The sequence below is a fragment of the Carex rostrata genome, chromosome 29 (genome assembly GCF_964058835.1).
Source record: "Carex rostrata chromosome 29, lpCarRost1.2, whole genome shotgun sequence".
In the NCBI taxonomy this organism is placed as follows: Eukaryota; Viridiplantae; Streptophyta; class Magnoliopsida; order Poales; family Cyperaceae; genus Carex; species Carex rostrata.
The window spans coordinates 662,823-685,000 of record NC_135946.1 but is presented as its reverse complement, the minus strand read 5'-3'; the positions used below and the strand labels follow the sequence as shown (position 1 = coordinate 685,000).

General features: G+C 35.9%; 1 long non-coding RNA gene and 3 pseudogenes across 1 annotated transcript; 3 read left to right on the top strand and 1 right to left on the bottom strand.

The window, feature by feature from the left end:
* The first annotated feature begins 1,386 nt into the window (after positions 1-1,386).
* LOC144546356 (putative germin-like protein 2-1 pseudogene) lies at positions 1,387-2,173 on the top strand (annotated as a pseudogene).
* A 2,480-nt stretch (positions 2,174-4,653) lies between these two features.
* On the bottom strand, positions 4,654-8,515 carry LOC144546359 (uncharacterized). Its single transcript, XR_013508750.1, has 3 exons — positions 7,876-8,515; positions 6,237-6,346; positions 4,654-4,915 (listed from the first exon to the last, which is right to left on the bottom strand). It is a non-coding gene; the product is annotated as an uncharacterized LOC144546359 (long non-coding RNA).
* Positions 8,516-10,023: 1,508 nt separating this feature from the next.
* Positions 10,024-10,875, top strand: LOC144546357 (putative germin-like protein 2-1 pseudogene; annotated as a pseudogene).
* A 4,762-nt stretch (positions 10,876-15,637) lies between these two features.
* On the top strand, positions 15,638-16,498 carry LOC144546355 (putative germin-like protein 2-1 pseudogene; annotated as a pseudogene).
* The last annotated feature ends 5,680 nt before the right edge of the window (positions 16,499-22,178 follow it).

The window sequence follows — 22,178 nt, the reverse complement described above, 5'->3', positions numbered from 1 at the left end:
TCGAAAAAAGAAAAGAGGCGTATTCGCATTGGGAAGAAGCGAGTACAGAGGAAACACGTTTTTATATTTGTTTAAGTGAAATAATTTCTATGCGGCTTTTCATGTAGCGAGTATGTTTCGAACTAAATTTAGACTTCTACCCATTTGGCCGGTCACAGAAGGGTATTTCTGCTGTAGTGCTATAACACAATATATATTTACTAGAAATAAGAAAATTATTTATTCAATATTACTATTATAAAATAATAAATATACAACTCATTTTAAGTAAAGTATAACATTTTTTTTTTAAAAAGAAAGAGGAATCCCACCTGTTTATTTACGAAACAATATAGGTCATACAAAAAGTCAATTATTCTGAATTAGTGGAACAACAACCAACTAAGATCAGCAACCACAAAACAAAGTAGTATATCAGAAAATGTAATCAAACTAACATCACTAAAAACATCAAAATCCCTAATATCAATCAATAAGAGCAATAACATTAGAAGAGCTAGGTATCAACTAAAGACCAATCAGGAGACAATAAACCAGCTGCCTCATCAATGACATCAGAGATGTTCCTATCATCCGACTCTCCTAAACTAAGAGAAGGGACTTCATCTAAAACCATATGGGAGCTGGCTCTGTCCTAAGGGTCCATGCCCGATATCACTATCAAGGTATCTATCTATGTGAGAGGATAAATATCAAAGGGCATAATCAATAATGATTTAAAATATGGATTATCTAAACAAGACTTACACAGATATGAAGTCAAAGCAATAATTCAATTTTAAAATTAACCTCGTTCAAAATATTGTTTACTGTTCTTTCAAAAATTATTAGATATATATATTAATTATATTATGCAGTTAATTGAAACATAATATTATTGCTAACAGATTGGACAAGTTCTTCTACGTAGTACTGCACCAACTTTCCTATGTGTCGTACATGTTTGACTAGTAAATGGTAAACTCCCAGCAAAGCAACATATATATTTGATGTTACATACGAGACAACGAGCGGGATCATTAATTACAAACACTCTGTTAATTGGATTACATGGCTGAGATTGAATTAAGATGTCTACATCTTTGACCCCATCCCATCATCTCCCATTTATTTAGTGGCCCACGTATGCTAACTGCTCCCCTTGATTGCTTCTACCAATGTTTCAAAAAAAGTATGCTAACTGCTAAGATAAAATCTTTAGCTCCTGACCAATTCACAGAGAACATTTCAAATATGGACTAATTAGCCAACAGCTTCACTTATTTTATTTCCAAATTGTGAGGAACATTTCATACGCACCCGCTACTATAAATAACCACACAAGCTTTGGACATTGTATAACCAAATAGCAATTTGCAACTTGCCTACACAAACCACAACCTTGAAAGAAATGGCTTACTGTACACTTTTTCTCTTCACTTTGCTTGCCTTGGCCAGCTCTCAAGCATTCGCTTCTGACCCTAGCCCACTTCAAGATTTCTGTGTTGCTGACAATAGCTCTAAAGTATTTGTGAACGGTTTAGTTTGCAAGGACTCTGCTGACGTGAAACCAGAAGACTTCTTCTTCTCAGGCCTCGACAAGGCTGGCGACACAAGTAAGAATCTCGTCGGGTCAAACGTCACCCTGGTCAATGTGCAAAGACTTGCCGGACTCAATACACTGGGAATTTCCATTGCTCGTCTCGACTATGCACCCAACGGCGGTCTCAACCCACCACACACCCACCCCAGAGCAACTGAAGTGCTCACCGTCATTGAGGGCACCCTGTATGTCGGATTTGTGACGTCATTCCCTAACTTCAAGCTCTTCTCCAAGGTGCTGAACAAGGGTGATGTGTTTGTTTTTCCTGAGGGACTCATCCACTTCCAGTTCAACATTGGAAATGTCCCTGCTGTTGCATTTGCCGGTCTGAGTAGCCAAAATCCCGGCTTGATCACTGTCGCAAATGCAGTTTTTGGGTCAAACCCACCTATTTCAGATGATGTGCTATCCAAGGCATTCCAACTTGACAAGAAAACTGTTGACTGGCTCCAGGCTCAGTTCTCCAATAACAACTAATCAGCTAAAGATTCGTCATATCGTGATATGTAATAAATTGTTTAGAATTTATTGTATGATTTCATATTTTCAGTAATAAAACCCAGCCACTTTGGGCATGTTTGCATGAGTTAATACTTACTGGTGTTGCCTCTTTATTGAAGTGATCACACTTGCATGGTTCATTCTTTGGTTAGAATTTCACTGTTATTTATAGAAACCGTTAAAATCAGTTACATACGGAACATCAAACCGTGTATAGAATGCATGCTAATTAAAAGTCGAAAGAACTAATTTCGTAATATCCCTTCCACAACATACTGTAAAACGGTGTGCATCAAATATGTTGACATTGTCGTAAATTAAAATTTCAGAACACTACTCCGGTTAAAGATTTTGCATCACAGCACATGATATATCATGTGCTCTGATGCAAAATGAAAAAAATGTAATCTCCTATGTCGGTTCCAACAATACTACTAATTTTGAAATAGTAGAGATGTTTAAAATTGAACAATGTAATCTCCTAATTGCTTAAATGAAAAATAAATCCCAGTAGAGTTATTTGATGCCCGCGATCGTGAAGAGAACTGTGGAAGCTCAGACAAGGTGTGCCTCTTAGGTGCGTAAGAATAATGGAAAGAAGTCATCTCTCTTTGACGGGGATGACAGTACTAGAATTTAGAAAGGGATCGAGAGAACGGTGGTGCTAGCTACCAGGTGAGGCTTCCTCTCTAACAGGGAAGATTAGAGTAGAGTGGGAATGTGGGATCGAGATCAAGAGAAATGGGATGCAGCGAGTTATTTGATTGATCAAAGAAAGTGCGAGTAAATAATGAACGCGGGCAACTTCTAATATGGGCCTACTAAGGCCCAAAAATTAGGTTATAAATCCATCGAAATTGTGAGGCCCAAAAAAATAAAAAATAAAAAGAAAAAAAACAGGAGACTAAATTATATCGTGTCGTTTAAATTGGGCTGGCAACGAGCCAGCTCGGTCCAAGCTAGGCCAAGCTCATGGCTTGCTCGTTTTGACAACGAGCGAGCCGAGCCAGCTCGTGAAAGCTTGTGGGCCTAAAGTCCAAATGTATTAGATAATGTATTGTAAAGTTAACTACCATAGATTAAGTTTGTAAATAAATTCGTGCTACCAAAATATAATATCCCCACATTCATGCAAGCATAGTTCACAAAATAAATTCATGCATACCAAATTCACACAAATTCACACAAATTCACAAATTCGTACCTTCATCGAGCTGGCTCGCCAACTTGCGAACGAGCTAGGCCCCAGCTCAAACTCGTCAGTTCCTTTATTTCCATAGAGCCCAGGTGCCTGCCGCCCATGCTGTGCAGTCTATCTTGTTTAGTTAGCCCATTGCGTCCCTTTTGCCATATGTTAAGCAAAGAGTGGTCCCTGAGAGCGGTGGAAGGTTCAATTCCCCTTTTAGAGCCGTCCGAAAATTATTGGCATAACTACGCTACCAAAATAGATCTTGATGTGTTTCTTTCTGACTGATGTTGCGAAAACAACATCCTCCATCCACTATACATCCCCTTTTGGTCAACACTTGTTGCGTTAGGATTTTATTTCAAAAAAGGAGCCACATGAATATCCTGATTTTCATTCGAACCCTCTGCTTCCATATGGTTTAGTTGTATGCTGAGTAGTATACACCTCCGTTATGGATGAATTTAATTGTATGCTGACGAGCACAAGTAGCTAGGTTCCATTTGCCGTCCAATTCCAAGTTACCGTGTTATTGGTCGGGTCTTTGCAACGAGAGGTTTTGAATATCGAAGTTAATTACGACATACCTTTTACAAAGAAAGAAGCCTACAGGATATTGTCAATTTCATTAATTGGTCTATAATATAAGTTTCTAGTTTTTATTAATAACGTCAATAGCATGTCTACTTGTGTACAAAAGAAAAAATGTTATCCGCTAATGAGAGAACAGAATCAAAGTTAGAGGCCTGAAAAGGCCCAAAGCCTATTATTAGGGGAGGTACATATTAATTAATCAAATATATGTTAGTACGGATAAACAATGGCTATTTTTTTTTAATCCAAAAGCAACCATTTTCATTACGTAATGAGAGAGTATGTCTAAAAAAATAACAGAATAAATTGCAAATAGGGGTGTAAATGGGTTGCATTGAATCCTCATTTTTCTATGTTTTTGATTCAATCCGTAATAGTCGGGTTATATATACTTTCAATCAATAATTAATAACCGTACTTCAAATTCATAGAATCCTCATTTTCAGGTGCTCGGATCTTCCTATTTTATAAGGTTTCATTGACAAAAATATTTATAAGTACAGCTAATTAATTACATCTAATAACAAAAGTATTAATAACAACGTACATAAAATTATTAATTAGAATATTAAAGTAATAATAGTCATGCAATAATTAATATTCTATACAATCCAACACAATATATATTATTACTAGAAATAAGAAAATTGTTCATTCAATAATACTATAATAAAATTGTCATACCCCAAATCAGGAATTCTGGATTAAGATGTGATCAACCTCGCCTCGTGCTTAATTAATCATTAAGCACGCAAGGCTAACCATAAATAATAAATCAAACAGCAGCGGAAGCAAAAATAATATAAATATCAAGCATCAGTCACATAGCAAATAAATAAACATACACATACATAACATAAAATTCGATCCATCTCGGAATCCAAATAACACCATCTATAGAAGGGGATACATGATCTATCGAGCTTGTATATATAACACAGGAAATACGAGACTCATAAACCTAATCAAAAGTCTAACTCTAGCTAATCAAACGGTGTGGCCATCGGGGACAACTCCTGACAACTCCTGCTGCGGATCGCCAGATGCTGTACCTAAAACCCACGAAACAACTTGTGGGTGAGCGACGAATCGCCCAGTATGTGACCCAGAATTATCCCCTCAGGGATCCTCTATGGTCAAAGCACTTTTATTTATAATATGAATACAATTTAAAAATATGCACCTGTGTGAACCTATATTAATATCTAATAGAATTTATAATACTTTTGAACGATGCCATGATGCGATTATTCTATTATGCCAACATGCGGAATAACCCAAAATAAAATCAAGGTAAAATATCAGATATAAATCAAGTCGGCATCCAGTACTCCTTGCACTGTGTGCCCAAATACAATAATAATAATAATAATAATAATAATATGGATAAAGTAAATCACCCCGTGCTGTGCCAATAGGATCACAAGATCCAGCAATATAATCCAAGGACTGTGATCAGAGTGCAATGATACACGTTGCCTAGTGACATCGAGCATTGCTCCACAAGATAATAGCACACTAGCCGATGGTTATATCAAAATTCGGTGTGTCATCTCACCTAGACGATTCATAAGCCAAACATATCCAATAGGAGAAATCATACAATGCAAGTCGTAAAAATATCATCACCAGGGCCACAGAACTCGAGATCGGAACTGTGCCCTCACCCGCCACCCGCCACACCAACACCCGCCATGGAACTCGAGATCGGAACCATGCGGTAGCGTAAAACAGACCTACACAGAACTCGAGATCGGAACTGTGCAGTCTCAAGTAATAAAAATGCCACCACGGAACTCGAGATCGGAACCGTGGTGGGGTAACCCGTTCTAGGCATGTAGCTCCTAATGTAGGCGTGGGAAACATCCCGAATCGTCCATGCCACAGAACTCGAGATCGGACCTGCTCACGTCAAATAGCAAAATGATCGAAAAATGATATAATCAAAGTTTATACATATAATATAGTCCTAAAGCCATCCAAGGATCAAGTGACCCTCAGCTCAGTGGCTGTCGGGCCGTCCCATGCCAAGTGACACCAAGACGGAACGAAGTCACTCGGCTCTGCTCAACTCTCACCAATGCATGCGTATGCAGGTAATATAATAATAATATATTGTCTCCACGAGAAGAAGACAAACTAGTATCCTAATATTCTAATAATATAAATATAGTATTATTTAATTACTCTACTCCTACAATACAGTAAATTCAGGTTTTTCGGGGCTTATGCAATTCTACCTATAGTGCAGAAAAGGATAAACATGCTCTAAAGTTTTAATGCAACTACTTAAAAATAAAGTGCGGATGTCAGGTCAGATGGATCGACTGGTAAGAGTACGCCCACGAAAAGAATAATTCAGATATCCCACACCTGAGGGGGCTGGAGTCTCTGTCGCTAAAAATCAGCGTGCTCCGCGTATGCTCCGAACTGCGGGTCAATCGGATCGGCCCACGGGTCAGACTCGTACGTAGTTGACTGATCTGTGATCACGTAATTTAAACTAATTAAAATCTACGCAGATTTTATTCTAACCCTCATCCCAGTTAATGTGCAAGTTAAATTCTCGATTATTTTAATTTTATAAAAATTACCGATTCAGTCAGTTTGACTGAACTGGTTAATCAGATATTAATTATTTACTTTGATCTAAATTAATCTAATTTAATTCTAAAATAATTTATATTTTTAATAATTTAATTTGAAGATAAATTGCTTGTAAAAATTCTAATGTCGAAATATTCACAAAAATAATCACTTGTTAGTTAAGGTAATTTTAAACGTGTCTTACCTATTAATACATCATAATTACTTATCTATTTGATTTATTTTTGCTTAACCCCTAATCATTTTAAATCGGTCGAAATACGGTTTCAAAAGTTTAGTTATTATCAAAAGTTCCTAATGCTATTTATTTTTATAAACATGCATAAATTACGTAATTATTACTAAACCAATAAGTGTTAAAATATACTTTTAGTTATATTATAATTTAGATACGTAAATTAATCTTACAAAATTTTAGAGATAAAATGTTTATCTATTGTACATGTTTTTCTAATTATTTCTAAGTCGAGCAATTCGTTATTTTATAACTAATTTAATTTCTACGTTTAATTAGCCGTTTCGAATCTAAAGTCCATAATGAATATTTTTCGTTGCTAATTAATTGTTCTTTATTAATTAGCAACGAATTTTTTTGTACAAGTTCGAAAATGTTTAAAAGAATTATTTTAACTTTAAAAACTTTTTATAAAACTTTTATTTTAGTTTAATGTGTTGGGTGATTTAATTAGGTTTAATTAAGTGTCCGATTTTATTTGATTCTTTATCAAAACCTAAATTTTAAAGCCGCACTTTTAATCCAACAATTATGCATTTTTGGCTTTTAAACCAAATCCCGTAATTTTATTTCCCATGTCAAAACCAAAATTTCAATTCCTTTTTATTTTCACTTCTCTTGTATTTTATGATTGGTCCCACTTATTCAATCTACACATAATCAATTCAATTTCATGTTATCAAGAGTCAAATTCATCTTAAAGGCCTAATTGTTAAAATGCATACATAGAGGCCGGCCTCCAATTTCAAAAACAATTCACATTTACGTTTAGGCCCTTATAATTATATAATTCACATAAGAGCCTATAATTTTCCAAACAGCCCCTAATAATAATTTAATCGCAATATGGTCCCTGTCAGTTCAAAGGCTGGTATTCACACACAAAATCAGCACCATACCAGTAGTATACTGGGCTGGTACCACTGGTACCAGCACTTCGCAATTCACACAACAGCAACACAGCCAAGCACAAGCAAGACCAGCAAAACAGAAAACAAGGTGCAGGTCAAGGCAAACAGAACCAGAAAAGAGCAAAGAACACAGCCAAGGCACAGGTCAGAGAGCACGGCAACACAGCCATGTGCATTGGCTTGCCGAGAAAATCAACAACCCGAGCAAGCCAAATTCTAAACAACCCGAATCAAGAAAATCAAGGGTGCTAATACTAACCGAGAGAGACAAATAATCGCAGGGAAAGCTTAGTAGATACGGCCGGTCCCAAGATTCGAATTCTCGCTCTTCGGCCGCCCCAAATCAAGCACCAGAAATAAATCAGCTAGCCCCCAAATCACAGCAAGCACCCAAGATTCAACAACAACACTAGAATTCTCTCTCAAGAAACCCAAATTCAATTTAGGGTTTTGGATTCTCAACAATTCAGAGGAGAGAGCAAGGAGACAGAGAAAATCAAGCAAAGGTCTCAACACATGAGCAATAGGAAAGCAAAAACCAGCTCAAGAGAGAGAGAGAGAGAGGTATACTTATACCAGGAAGGGAGGCACATGGCAACAGGGATGGAGAGGGGTACGGCCAAGCCCCTGTCAGAGGGTAGGCACGCGCAAGGCACGAAGGTCGCACTGGGCAGGTGAAACCGCGCACAAGTCAAGCACGGGGGATGGGTTTTCTGACAACCGACGGGACTGCACAAGAGAGCGGGGAAAATCGAATCCAAGATCCTTCTCCTGGAAGGAACGAGAGAGGGGATTTCCTGGGTGGGGTCGCGGGTCAGTGAAGGAAGAGAGGGGAGCTAGGGCTAGGGAACGGGAGGGGATGGAGGAGGCGAAAAGAGAGAAAGGGGGAGCGTTGGTTGGGGCTCCACGGACAGAGAGGGAGACGAGAGAAAGAGAAGAGATTTTATTAAATGGGGCTGCTTCAAGATTCGTGCTGGATGGGATCCAATGGGTGAAAGAATTCTAGAAATGAATGGATGTACTTAATTGTTATAACTCGATTAATTAGTTAATTGGATTTCAACAAATTTGATTGGAAAATTTGTTACGAATTATTCGAATAATTATATTTCAATTTAGGATCCGAATAATTCGATATCATCTATATGTATATATATATATATATATATATCTAATTAAACCTTTATAATTTTCTAATGAACGAAATTTGTAAATTTCATAATTTATCTCGTACGAATAATTCATATACTTATGTTTCCAATTATAGAACTCAATTTATTTATTTACTAATACAAATCAATTTAAATAAATTTTGTTTCCATTAATTCAACGCGACTTGTATATACATTCTCCAATTATTAATCCCTAAACTTTCTCGGATAATTCAAATTTCTTTTATAAGTTCTAGAATTTTTATTTCTAAATCTTGAGTTAGTGTTTTTAATCTTATAATCGATTATCTCCAAAATTTTAGTTTATATATAAATATATATATATATTTTTTAAATTATTTTACTTCTAACTCCTATAATTTGAATGTACATAATTCATAGTTCGTTTATATTTTGAAATTTTAGATTTGAATAAACTTAATTAGACAATCTGATTGATCTTTAATTTAGTGAGAAAATTTTATTTAGTGTAAAGATCATTTTAGCAAATTAATCCTGTTTTAAAATTTTGGAATATAACAAAAATAATAAATAAACAACTCATTTTAAGTAAAGTAAACATAAACATATTTCAATGATGGATAAGCATAATTCAATTTTAAAATTAAGCTCATTCAAAATATAATTTCAAAAATTTTGTGGTATATATACATTTAATTTTGATTATATTTTATATGCAGTTAATTGGATCGGATTTTAACTGATCGATGTGCTTAATGGGGAACTAATCAAAAGATAGAATTGTTGCTAACAGATTGACAAGTTCTTCTACGTTGTACTGCACCAACTCTTCTACGTTGTACTGCACCAACTCTTCTACGTCGCACATGTTTGACTAGTAAATGGTAAACTCCTAGCAAAGCAACATATAATTAATATATGTGATGTTTACATACGAAAGAGCGGGATCATTAATTGAAAACACTTTGTTAATTAGATTACATAGCTGAGATTGAATTAAGCTGTCTACATCTTTGACCTCATCCCATCATCTCCCAATAATTTAATTAATGGCCCAAGTATGCTAACGGCTAAGATAAAAAAATCTTTAGCTCCTGACCAATTCACAGAGAACATTTCAAATATGGACTAATTAGCCAACAGCTTCACTTATTTTATTTCCAAATTGTGAGGAACATTTCAAGCACCCGCTACTATAAATAACCACACAAGCTTTGGACATTGTATAACCAAATAGCAATTTGCAACTTGCCTACACAAACCACAACCTTGAAAGAAATGGCTTACTGTACACTTTTTCTCTTCACTTTGCTTGCCTTGGCCAGCTCTCAAGCATTCGCTTCTGACCCTAGCCCACTTCAAGATTTCTGTGTTGCTGACAATAGCTCTAAAGTATTTGTGAACGGTTTAGTTTGCAAGGACTCTGCTGACGTGAAACCAGAAGACTTCTTCTTCTCAGGCCTCGACAAGGCTGGCGACACAAGTAAGAATCTCGTCGGGTCAAACGTCACCCTGGTCAATGTGCAAAGACTTGCCGGACTCAATACACTGGGAATTTCCATTGCTCGTCTCGACTATGCACCCAACGGCGGTCTCAACCCACCACACACCCACCCCAGAGCAACTGAAGTGCTCACCGTCATTGAGGGCACCCTGTATGTCGGATTTGTGACGTCATTCCCTAACTTCGAGCTCTTCGCCAAGGTGCTGAACAAGGGTGATGTGTTTGTTTTTCCTGAGGGACTCATCCACTTCCAGTTCAACATTGGAAATGTCCCTGCTGTTGCATTTGCGGGTCTGAGTAGCCAAAATCCCGGCTTGGTCACTGTCGCAAATGCAGTTTTTGGGTCAAACCCACCTATTTCAGATGATGTGCTATCCAAGGCATTCCAACTTGACAAGAAAACTGTTGACTGGCTCCAGGCTCAGTTCTCCAATAACAACTAATCAAACGTGTCTCCAACATGATATGTAACAATTTGTTTACAATTCAAATTTAGTGTGTAATCTTTTATTGTCAATAATAAAACCCTGCCTTCTAGGCATGCTTGCACTAGTCAATACAAGTTTCGATAAATCATATATATCTTATAATTAATATTTATCGTCTTTGCCTCTAGAGTGAGGCGACTTGCTCGAGAGGTAAACCTTCAAAATAAATGAAGTCTTCCAAGCTCCAGCACGTCTGATCACCTTCTTTGTGAAGGTGGAGTGAGAAGTCTACCATTACCATTGTGAATACTAGGTCTAGCGAGACGTAGAAAATTGGTACACTATCGTCAGTGTCAATCAGTACCAATAAGGTAAAAATCTTTATGTTGTCATTCTTTGGTTAGAATTTCATGGTTATTCACTCAAGCTCTAGAAATGCAGTTTTCATTTAATATAATAGTAATGAAAGTGGATAGGAGAATTTGTCCAGTTACATACCAGAAAGTTGGGAATTCATTATTGCCATGCTCAAAGATGCATTTTCCTGTGCCAATTTATACAACAAGCATCAGGCATGAGCGAGAAGAAAAGGGTTTGGACCACAGAATTTATGAGGGTAGTATGGGCAATTTGGAAGCAACGAAACGAGTACATTTTCTGGAATAAAAGAATGCCCCTTCGGTTGCTAGCGAGGAAAATGCAGGAGGAGATATCACTGTGGATGAGCTGTTATGGATGAAGAAATCGGACCCACACTTGAGTTTTTGTATTTGTTGTTGTCTTGATTTTTATTATTTTTTTCTAAGTCTTTTGTTTTGAGAGGCTGAACTATGATGTTGTAAACAAATTTACCTTTTTGTGTATTTGGTAGCCACTACCAAGATATTTCAAAAAAAGAAAAAGAAAATGAACAACTTATATGATACGATTATGCCCAAATCTAAAGTCTAAAAGGTGCTAACTGGTGCCAAATATAACCGTGCTGGAGCTGCCAATAGAAGTTCTTGCAGTGCAAGTAACAAGGTTTTCCAATGGTGGTGTAGCATTATGGATTTCCGTGCACCACATAGGGGCTAATGGGAGAGGGTTGTGGCAGTTTATGGAGGCTTGGGCTTCCACTTGTCGGACGGGCATTGTGCCAACGGTACCCGTGCCGGTGCATGACCGGACAATAATAAAGTATCCTGGAGGCGATGAGATTGCGAAAGACTTCATAAAGAAATTGGCTCCCGATTTGCTAGCTTAAGGTACATACAAGTCAATAGATTTTGTGGGGATGTTGAAGACATTTGGAGGAATTAGGTTATATATTGTAATAAATAAATAACCTTAAGAGTCAAAAGTTGTAACTCACAAATAAGACATGCATGCATATCATATCGAGTAGAACTAGGATATTTTTATTTAATGGAGTTAATATCAAAACTTATCAAATTGACTTTAAATGACAGATTTAAAATCAATTGATCACACTTTCATGGTTCATTCTTTGGTTAGAATTTCACTGTTATTTATAGAAACCCTTAAAATCAGTTCTGAGTTGAAATATAGTAATTAACGTGGATAAGAGAAGATTTTCCAGTACGCACCTGATTATTAGGAGTTTATAATTGTCAGGCCGAAAGGAAAAAGCACTTTTAAAATGATGTTTAAACAAATTTATACAAGGATTAGTCCAACAAAGTTGCTAGCATCTTTACTGTAGTCATTAATAATGGGATTATCCACAACAGTATCAAAATCCAAAGGAGCCAATTGAACAGAACAACACCTCAAGAAATTTATTAGATCATTACATCATACGGAACATCAAACAATGTTTAGCATGTATGCTAATTATAAGTCGAAAGAACTAATTGTGTTATATCCCTTCCACAACATACTGTAAAATGGCATGCATCAAACATGTTGACAATGTCGTAAATTAAAATATCAGAACACTACTCCATGCAGTTAAAGATTTTGAATCAGAGCACGTGATACAAGATAAATTTCATTTGTAGAGTATGTCGGTTCCAACAATACTACTAATTTTTAAATAGTAGAGATGTTTAAAATTGAACAATGTAATCTCCTAATTGCTTAAATGAAAAATAAATCCCAGTAGAGTTATTTGATGCCCGCGATCGTGAAGAGAACAGTGGAAGCTCAGACAAGGTGTGCCTCTTAGGAGCGAAAGAATAATGGAAAGAAGTGATCTCTCTTTGACGGGGATGAGAGTACTAGAATTTAGAAAGGGATCGAGAGAACGGTGGTGCTGGCTACCAGGTGAGGCTTCCTCTCTAACAGGGAAGATTAGAGTAGAGTGGGAATGTGGGATCGAGATCAATAGAAATGGGATGCAGCGAGTTATTTGATTGATCAATGAAACACTACAGCAGAAAAGACTATCAGCGACCGGTTTTCCGGTCGCTAATTGTCATGGCGCCGGTCTCTGATAGTGATCCCGGTCACAGGTATCCGATTCCGGTCGCTGATATTCCGGTCGCTGAAAGCATTGTCGCAGATACTCTTCTGATGACGTCACCGGTCGCTGATTGATGTCATCCGGTCTCTGATAAGTTTTCTGCGACTAATTTTTTTTTGTCGCTGTTGTTTTTTGCTGACGTCAGAAAAAAGTAGCAAAGACCGGTTTACCGGTCGCTGATGATTCTACCAACATTTTTTTTGTTTGTTTTATTATTTACATTTCTCCATGATATTTGATAACAAACATACAACATTACATCAATTAACATAAATAAGACAATAAATATCAAACATACAAGTACCAAAAAAACATAACAAACATACCAAAAATCAAACATAAATACCAATCATATCTCAAATAACATCTAAACAAAACATTTAAACTACATAAGTCATTGTACCATACCAAATAACATCTAAACTACACAAACCTATATCTAACTTGTCAATACCAGTACCATTCTAGTTTGGTACCACCCTGATACAATTATTTAAATACAAGATAATTAAGTACCGTTCTCTGGCTTCGATCAAGGCAGCTTCTGAACTCAAACGCTCTTCGACCCTCTTCCTAATTGCTTCTTCAATTCTTTTAGCAGTCTCCTCTTCCAATAGCTTTAGTTCAATCTCCTTTTGTTTCCTGTCAAAGAGAGCTAAGTCTGGATTATTTTAGTAAATGGAGGAAATTTTGTTGGGACAATAATTTTAACCTTAACTTTAACAATTGGGTATTTGCAAATAACCTAAAAATTAAACAAATCTAATTACAGATTTTCATTCTTTTATTTTATCCTCCAGTGCACTGGTATTAAAACATGAGCCTGATATCCAAAGAAATCGTCAATTCAATTTTCCTATCCAGTTCTGAACTAAGAAGATGGTCAAAATCAAGCTCTTTTTTAAACTAAAGATTTAAATCATACTTCAACAATGCAAAATCAAGCTCTAGTAATTATTAGCTAGATTAATATCAAATTAACAAAAAAAAAAATTAATCTAGAATCTCACTAAGCAAAATCGAACAAGGGAAAAGAGAGAAGATACCAGTGTCGTCGGTTCCGGGCGAGACGCTGGTGGTGCTGGTCGCGAGTCTAGAAGACGAAGTTAATTACGACATACCTTTTACAAAGAAAGAAGCCTACAGGATATTGTCAATTTCATTAATTGGTCTATAATATAAGTTTCTACTTTTTATTAATAACGTCAATAGCATGTCTACTTGTGTACAAAAGAAAAAATGTTATCCGCTAATGAGAGAACAGAATCAAAGTTAGAGGCCTGAAAAGGCCCAAAGCCTATTATTAGGGGAGGTACATATTAATTAATCAAATATATGTTAATACGGATAAACAATGGCTATTTTTTTTTAATCCAAAAGCAACCATTTTCATTACATAATGAGAGAGAGTATGCCTAAAAAAAAATAACAAAATAAATTGCAAATAGGGGTGTAAATGGGTTGCATTAATTGAATCCTCATTTTTCTATGTTTTTGATTCAATCCGTAATAGTCGGGTTATATATACTTTCAATCAATAATTAATAACCGTACTTCAAATTCATAGAATCCTCATTTTCAGGTGCTCAGATCTTCCTATTTTAATAGGTTTCATTGACAAAAATATTTATAAGTACAGCTAATTAATTACATCTAATAACAAAAATATTAATAACAACGTACATAAAATTATTAATTAGAATATTAAAGTAATAATATTCATGCAATAATTAATATTCTATACAATCCAACACTATATATATTATTACTAGAAATAAGAAAATTGTTCATTCAATAATACTATAATAAAATAATAAATAAACAACTCATTTTAAGTAGAGTAAACATAAACATATTTCAATGATCGATAAGCATAATTCAATTTTAAAATTAAGCTCATTCAAAATATAATTTCAAAAATTTTGTGGTATATACACATTTAATTTTGATTATATTATGCAGTTAATTGGATCGGATTTTAACTGATGTGCTTAATGGGGAACTAATCAAAAGATAGAATTGTTGCTAACAGATTGACAAGTTCTTCTACGTAGTACTGCACCAACTCTTCTACGTCGCACATTTTTGACTAGTAAATGGTAAACTCCTAGCAAAGCAACATATAATTAATATATGTGATGTTTACATACGAAAGAGCGGGATCATTAATTGAAAACACTTTGTTAATTAGATTACATAGCTGAGATTGAATTAAGCTGTCTACATCTTTGACCTCATCCCATCATCTCCCAATAATTTAATTAATGGCCCAAGTATGCTAACGGCTAAGATAAAAAAATCTTTAGCTCCTGACCAATTCACAGAGAACATTTCAAATATGGACTAATTAGCCAACAGCTTCACTTATTTTATTTCCAAATTGTGAGGAACATTTCAAGCACCCGCTACTATAAATAACCACACAAGCTTTGGACATTGTATAACCAAATAGCAATTTGCAACTTGCCTACACAAACCACAACCTTGAAAGAAATGGCTTACTGTACACTTTTTCTCTTCACTTTGCTTGCCTTGGCCAGCTCTCAAGCATTCGCTTCTGACCCTAGCCCACTTCAAGATTTCTGTGTTGCTGACAATAGCTCTAAAGTATTTGTGAACGGTTTAGTTTGCAAGGACTCTGCTGACGTGAAACCAGAAGACTTCTTCTTCTCAGGCCTCGACAAGGCTGGCGACACAAGTAAGAATCTCGTCGGGTCAAACGTCACCCTGGTCAATGTGCAAAGACTTGCCGGACTCAATACACTGGGAATTTCCATTGCTCGTCTCGACTATGCACCCAACGGCGGTCTCAACCCACCACACACCCACCCCAGAGCAACTGAAGTGCTCACCGTCATTGAGGGCACCCTGTATGTCGGATTTGTGACGTCATTCCCTAACTTCGAGCTCTTCGCCAAGGTGCTGAACAAGGGTGATGTGTTTGTTTTTCCTGAGGGACTCATCCACTTCCAGTTCAACATTGGAAATGTCCCTGCTGTTGCATTTGCGGGTCTGAGTAGCCAAAATCCCGGCTTGGTCACTGTCGCAAATGCAGTTTTTGGGTCAAACCCACCTATTTCAGATGATGTGCTATCCAAGGCATTCCAACTTGACAAGAAAACTGTTGACTGGCTCCAGGCTCAGTTCTCCAATAACAACTAATCAAACGTGTCTCCAACATGATATGTAACAATTTGTTTACAATTCAAATTTAGTGTGTAATCTTTTATTGTCAATAATAAAACCCTGCCTTCTAGGCATGCTTGCACTAGTCAATACAAGTTTCGATAAATCATATATATCTTATAATTAATATTTATCGTCTTTGCCTCTAGAGTGAGGCGACTTGCTCGAGAGGTAAACCTTCAAAATAAATGAAGTCTTCCAAGCTCCAGCACGTCTGATCACCTTCTTTGTGAAGGTGGAGTGAGAAGTCTACCATTACCATTGTGAATACTAGGTCTAGCGAGACGTAGAAAATTGGTACACTATCGTCAGTGTCAATCAGTACCAATAAGGTAAAAATCTTTATGTTGTCATTCTTTGGTTAGAATTTCATGGTTATTCACTCAAGCTCTAGAAATGCAGTTTTCATTTAATATAATAGTAATGAAAGTGGATAGGAGAATTTGTCCAGTTACATACCAGAAAGTTGGGAATTCATTATTGCCATGCTCAAAGATGCATTTTCCTGTGCCAATTTATACAACAAGCATCAGGCATGAGCGAGAAGAAAAGGGTTTGGACCACAGAATTTATGAGGGTAGTATGGGCAATTTGGAAGCAACGAAACGAGTACATTTTCTGGAATAAAAGAATGCCCCTTCGGTTGCTAGCGAGGAAAATGCAGGAGGAGATATCACTGTGGATGAGCTGTTATGGATGAAGAAATCGGACCCACACTTGAGTTTTTGTATTTGTTGTTGTCTTGATTTTTATTATTTTTTTCTAAGTCTTTTGTTTTGAGAGGCTGAACTATGATGTTGTAAACAAATTTACCTTTTTGTGTATTTGGTAGCCACTACCAAGATATTTCAAAAAAAGAAAAAGAAAATGAACAACTTATATGATACGATTATGCCCAAATCTAAAGTCTAAAAGGTGCTAACTGGTGCCAAATATAACCGTGCTGGAGCTGCCAATAGAAGTTCTTGCAGTGCAAGTAACAAGGTTTTCCAATGGTGGTGTAGCATTATGGATTTCCGTGCACCACATAGGGGCTAATGGGAGAGGGTTGTGGCAGTTTATGGAGGCTTGGGCTTCCACTTGTCGGACGGGCATTGTGCCAACGGTACCCGTGCCGGTGCATGACCGGACAATAATAAAGTATCCTGGAGGCGATGAGATTGCGAAAGACTTCATAAAGAAATTGGCTCCCGATTTGCTAGCTTAAGGTACATACAAGTCAATAGATTTTGTGGGGATGTTGAAGACATTTGGAGGAATTAGGTTATATATTGTAATAAATAAATAACCTTAAGAGTCAAAAGTTGTAACTCACAAATAAGACATGCATGCATATCATATCGAGTAGAACTAGGATATTTTTATTTAATGGAGTTAATATCAAAACTTATCAAATTGACTTTAAATGACAGATTTAAAATCAATTGATCACACTTTCATGGTTCATTCTTTGGTTAGAATTTCACTGTTATTTATAGAAACCCTTAAAATCAGTTCTGAGTTGAAATATAGTAATTAACGTGGATAAGAGAAGATTTTCCAGTACGCACCTGATTATTAGGAGTTTATAATTGTCAGGCCGAAAGGAAAAAGCACTTTTAAAATGATGTTTAAACAAATTTATACAAGGATTAGTCCAACAAAGTTGCTAGCATCTTTACTGTAGTCATTAATAATGGGATTATCCACAACAGTATCAAAATCCAAAGGAGCCAATTGAACAGAACAACACCTCAAGAAATTTATTAGATCATTACATCATACGGAACATCAAACAATGTTTAGCATGTATGCTAATTATAAGTCGAAAGAACTAATTGTGTTATATCCCTTCCACAACATACTGTAAAATGGCATGCATCAAACATGTTGACAATGTCGTAAATTAAAATATCAGAACACTACTCCATGCAGTTAAAGATTTTGAATCAGAGCACGTGATACAAGATAAATTTCATTTGTAGAGTATGTCGGTTCAAACAATACTACTAATTTTGAAATAGTAGAGATTTTTAAAATTGAACAATGTAATCTCCTAATTGCTTAAATGAAAAATAAATCCCAGTAGAGTGATTTGATACCCGCGATCGTGAAGAGAACTGTCGAAGCTATCATCGTGAAGAGAACTACAAAAGGGACCAACCAGGAGACAATAAGCCAGCAGCCTCATCAATGACATCAGAGATGTCCCTATCATCCGACTCTCCTAAACCAAGAGAAGGGACCCCGTCTAAAACCATATGGGAGCTGGCTCTGTCCTGAGAGTCCATGCCCAATATCACTATCAGGGTGCTTATCTGCATCAAAGGAGAAATGTCAAAGGGTATGTTTTCAATAATAATTTATAATATGGATTATCTAAACGAGACTTACACAAATGTGAAGTGAAAGCAATAATTCAATTTTAAAATTAAGCTCGTTCAAAATATAGTTTACTGTTCTTTCAAAAATTATTAGATATATGAGGAGGGTTCCACTGCCTCAATTGTGCCTCCAAATCTTAACCGTTCATCAATAATTTGATCAACGGATCTGATCAGAAAACGCTTCAGCGAAAAAAATTGTTCAAATCGTCTCCATTTCAATTCGAATTAGCCTCTCTCTCTCTCTCTTTCCTTCCGTCACTCTTTCCCTTCCCCCACCACATCACGACCAGCACCCCTCCGTCCACCCCCCTCGACGCTCCTCGGCGCCCCCATCCAGCGAAACCGGCTCCCGACCCTCCTCCCACAACGAAATTCGTTTGAGCAGCCCGTTGCGTGCTTCCTCTCGCAACCTCTACCTTTTTCTCTCTTTCCCGGCGTGCCCCTCCTCCTTGACCTCTTCGCCGACTGTCCTCCGCGTTATAGGAATCCAAAAAAAATAATGTAAGTCTCTCTCTTTCTTTCCCTGCATAATTCCATGTGACTGTTTTTTGCTATTTTTATTTTCTTAGGGGTCGTTTTGTAATTTTGTACTGGAACACATGTACCAGTAATGGTACTGAAACATTTGTACCTGTGAGAACAAGTCCATTAATACTTTCAAATTGTCTTTAGAAACCATACTACTTATATCAGTACCATACCAGGAAAAGAAACCATACCCCTAGTTTCTATGATTACATATTCATGAAAAAATGGGACTGAATTGGTATCATGAGACAATGAAAAAATGGGACTGAATTGATTTTGTAATTTTGTCTAATTTGCTTTCTCTTATCTTATAGGTGGTCTAATTTGCTTTGCTTTGTCTTACTCATAAGTTTTGTCTTCGCAATATATATTCTGGTTATATTTCAGGCATGCTCTGGAGCAGTTCAGTATCAAATGATGGATATGATTCATCCTAGCGTTGCTATCAGTGAAAGCAATTTTTTTTTCTTTTTGGCCTTGTAAAAACATTCTTATCTGAAAGTAGTAAACTTATTTATTTGAACATGTCAATATGTTTATTTTTTTATTGTATGAATCTATATGCATTTGTAACAAGAACTATTGAACGATTGATTTTTATGTATGTATGCTACAGCTCTGAATTGATTATGTAATTTTATCTAGTTTACATCTTTGAGATATTAAAATAAACTAATTAAAATTTATAAAGTCACTTAAACAATCGCATAATTAATGTTACAACATCAAAGCTGCTTAATTTTCAACAATCTATTTATAATGCACCCTGATTGACACACAGATATACATCCTTACAAGAAAATAAGAAATCAACAAAATCAATCACTCTACCATAAAATCATCAAAAACTGTAATAGATACACAGATTCAACACTACTATCAGATAAGTTCAACCTTTTTTAGAAAAAAGAAATAGAAAATGTGAATAAATGCTGATTCTTTCAGCTAATTTGAAGCAAACTCACAAAATTAAACTAAGTTTGAAGAACATCAAGCATAACAGTCAAAATCTCATATCGGTACAGTATGGTTTACCAGTCAAATTAAACTAATTTGAAGCAAATCTCATCTTCAACATCGAGTTGTACATATCATACCAGTATAAGCCTTCTTCGATCTATATGGGTATTAGATATTTTTTTTTCAAGCTGCTTGAATTGGTAACTGCCGAGATTGGGTTAGCTGCGGTTCGAGTGAAGTTCAGCTAACAAAATTTTTGTGTGTGTTGACCGTAAAATAAATTAATCATTCATTTCTTAAATTATAGTTATTCAAGAGTCAGAATGATGCTTAGGTATAATGAATTGATCAAATGACACCAAAAGGCCTGAAACACCTTCAGTCCTTCATCTACTGGTAATAAACCAGGATGATACATCTACATCTAATTAGTCTAACTAATTCAACAAATTCACCAAGGTCTGAATCTGAAGCCTTGGATTCCATTATAAATAGAAGGTTGATAATTACATGAAGATGAAGCTCACCATCTAGGAGAAAAGAGAAAACAAATTAGAAAAAATTACATAATTTGTTCAGAACCATTTTGCACTATCTCGTGGCCAAATTTATAAAAAAAAATGAAGCAAGAAAGCAAGTTACCAAATGCCTGAAAGTAAGAAAAATAAATAAAAACTTCGCAACTTAATCATGCAAGGAAATATTCAGCAAATAATGAAAACAAAAATGAAAAATTTCTTTATCAGACCTGATGATGAGCCTCTCGGAATCTAGGGTTTCATCAGGTGGTGAGCAAGAGGGGTCAAGGAGAGGCTGTGTGTGAGAGAGAGGGGGTGGCGAAGAGGGGGTTAGGTGGCGTAGAGGGGAGCGAATAGTGGTGGCGGAGGAGTGCGAAGTGTGGTGGCGAAGATGTTCAGGAGTAGAGAGGAACGAAGAAAGAGAAAAAAACTGGAGGCGATGGAGAAAACTAGAAGCGAACTGGAGGGATTTTTTTCGTTGAGGAGTTTTTAATCCAGTCCGTTGATGAATATGGTTGATCTACGGTTTAAAATTGGAGGTTAAGTGGAGGCATGAAAAATTGAGGCAGTGGAACCCTCCTCTAGATATATATATTAATTATATTATGCAATTAATCGAAACATAATATTATTGCTAACAGATTGGACAAGTTCTTCTACGTAGTACTGCACCAACTTTCCTACATGTCGTACAAGTTTGACTATTAAATGGTAAACTCCCAGCAAAGCAACATATGTTTATGATGTTACATACGAGACAACGAGCGGGATCATTAATTACAAACACTTTGTTAATTGGATTACATGGCTGAGATTGAATTAAGAGGTCTACATCTTTGACCCCATCCCATCATCGTCTCCCATTTATTTAATGGCCCACGTATGCTAACTGCTCCCCTTGATAGCTTCTACCAAGGTTTCAAAAAAAGTATGCTAACGGCTAAGATAAAAATTTAGAAATTTTAGAAATTGTTTAATGATTTATTTGAGGTCTGATTAGGATTATGGTGTGAATCTGAATAATATATTTATACCAGTACTAATGGTTATTACTATGCTTTATTCTTTTCTTGTCAGAACAAGTTTGCATTCTGGTACCCAATGTGAACTCCTTGAGGTTTGAGTATCATTTGAAGAAAATATCAAAAAATTAGTTGAATTTAGTACAGTAAGATTTTCCGCATATATATTATTTTTTTAATTTTATCTTCATCATATATATTATTTTTTGGAAAAATAAACTAATCCTTCTGATCTTATGGGTGACTATTTTGTTGAATAACTAGTTAAGTGCCCGTACGTTGCAACGAGATTAAAATATTGTTTTGATTACTTTCTTTCTTTAGAAGTGATTAATTTTTATTTGATTTTTTCATAATGTATTAATCAGTAATGAGAGCAAACAAGAATCTTAGTGTTTATGTTAAGATTACACTCGGTTCCAGCATAACTTGGGAATCAAGCCGAATCCT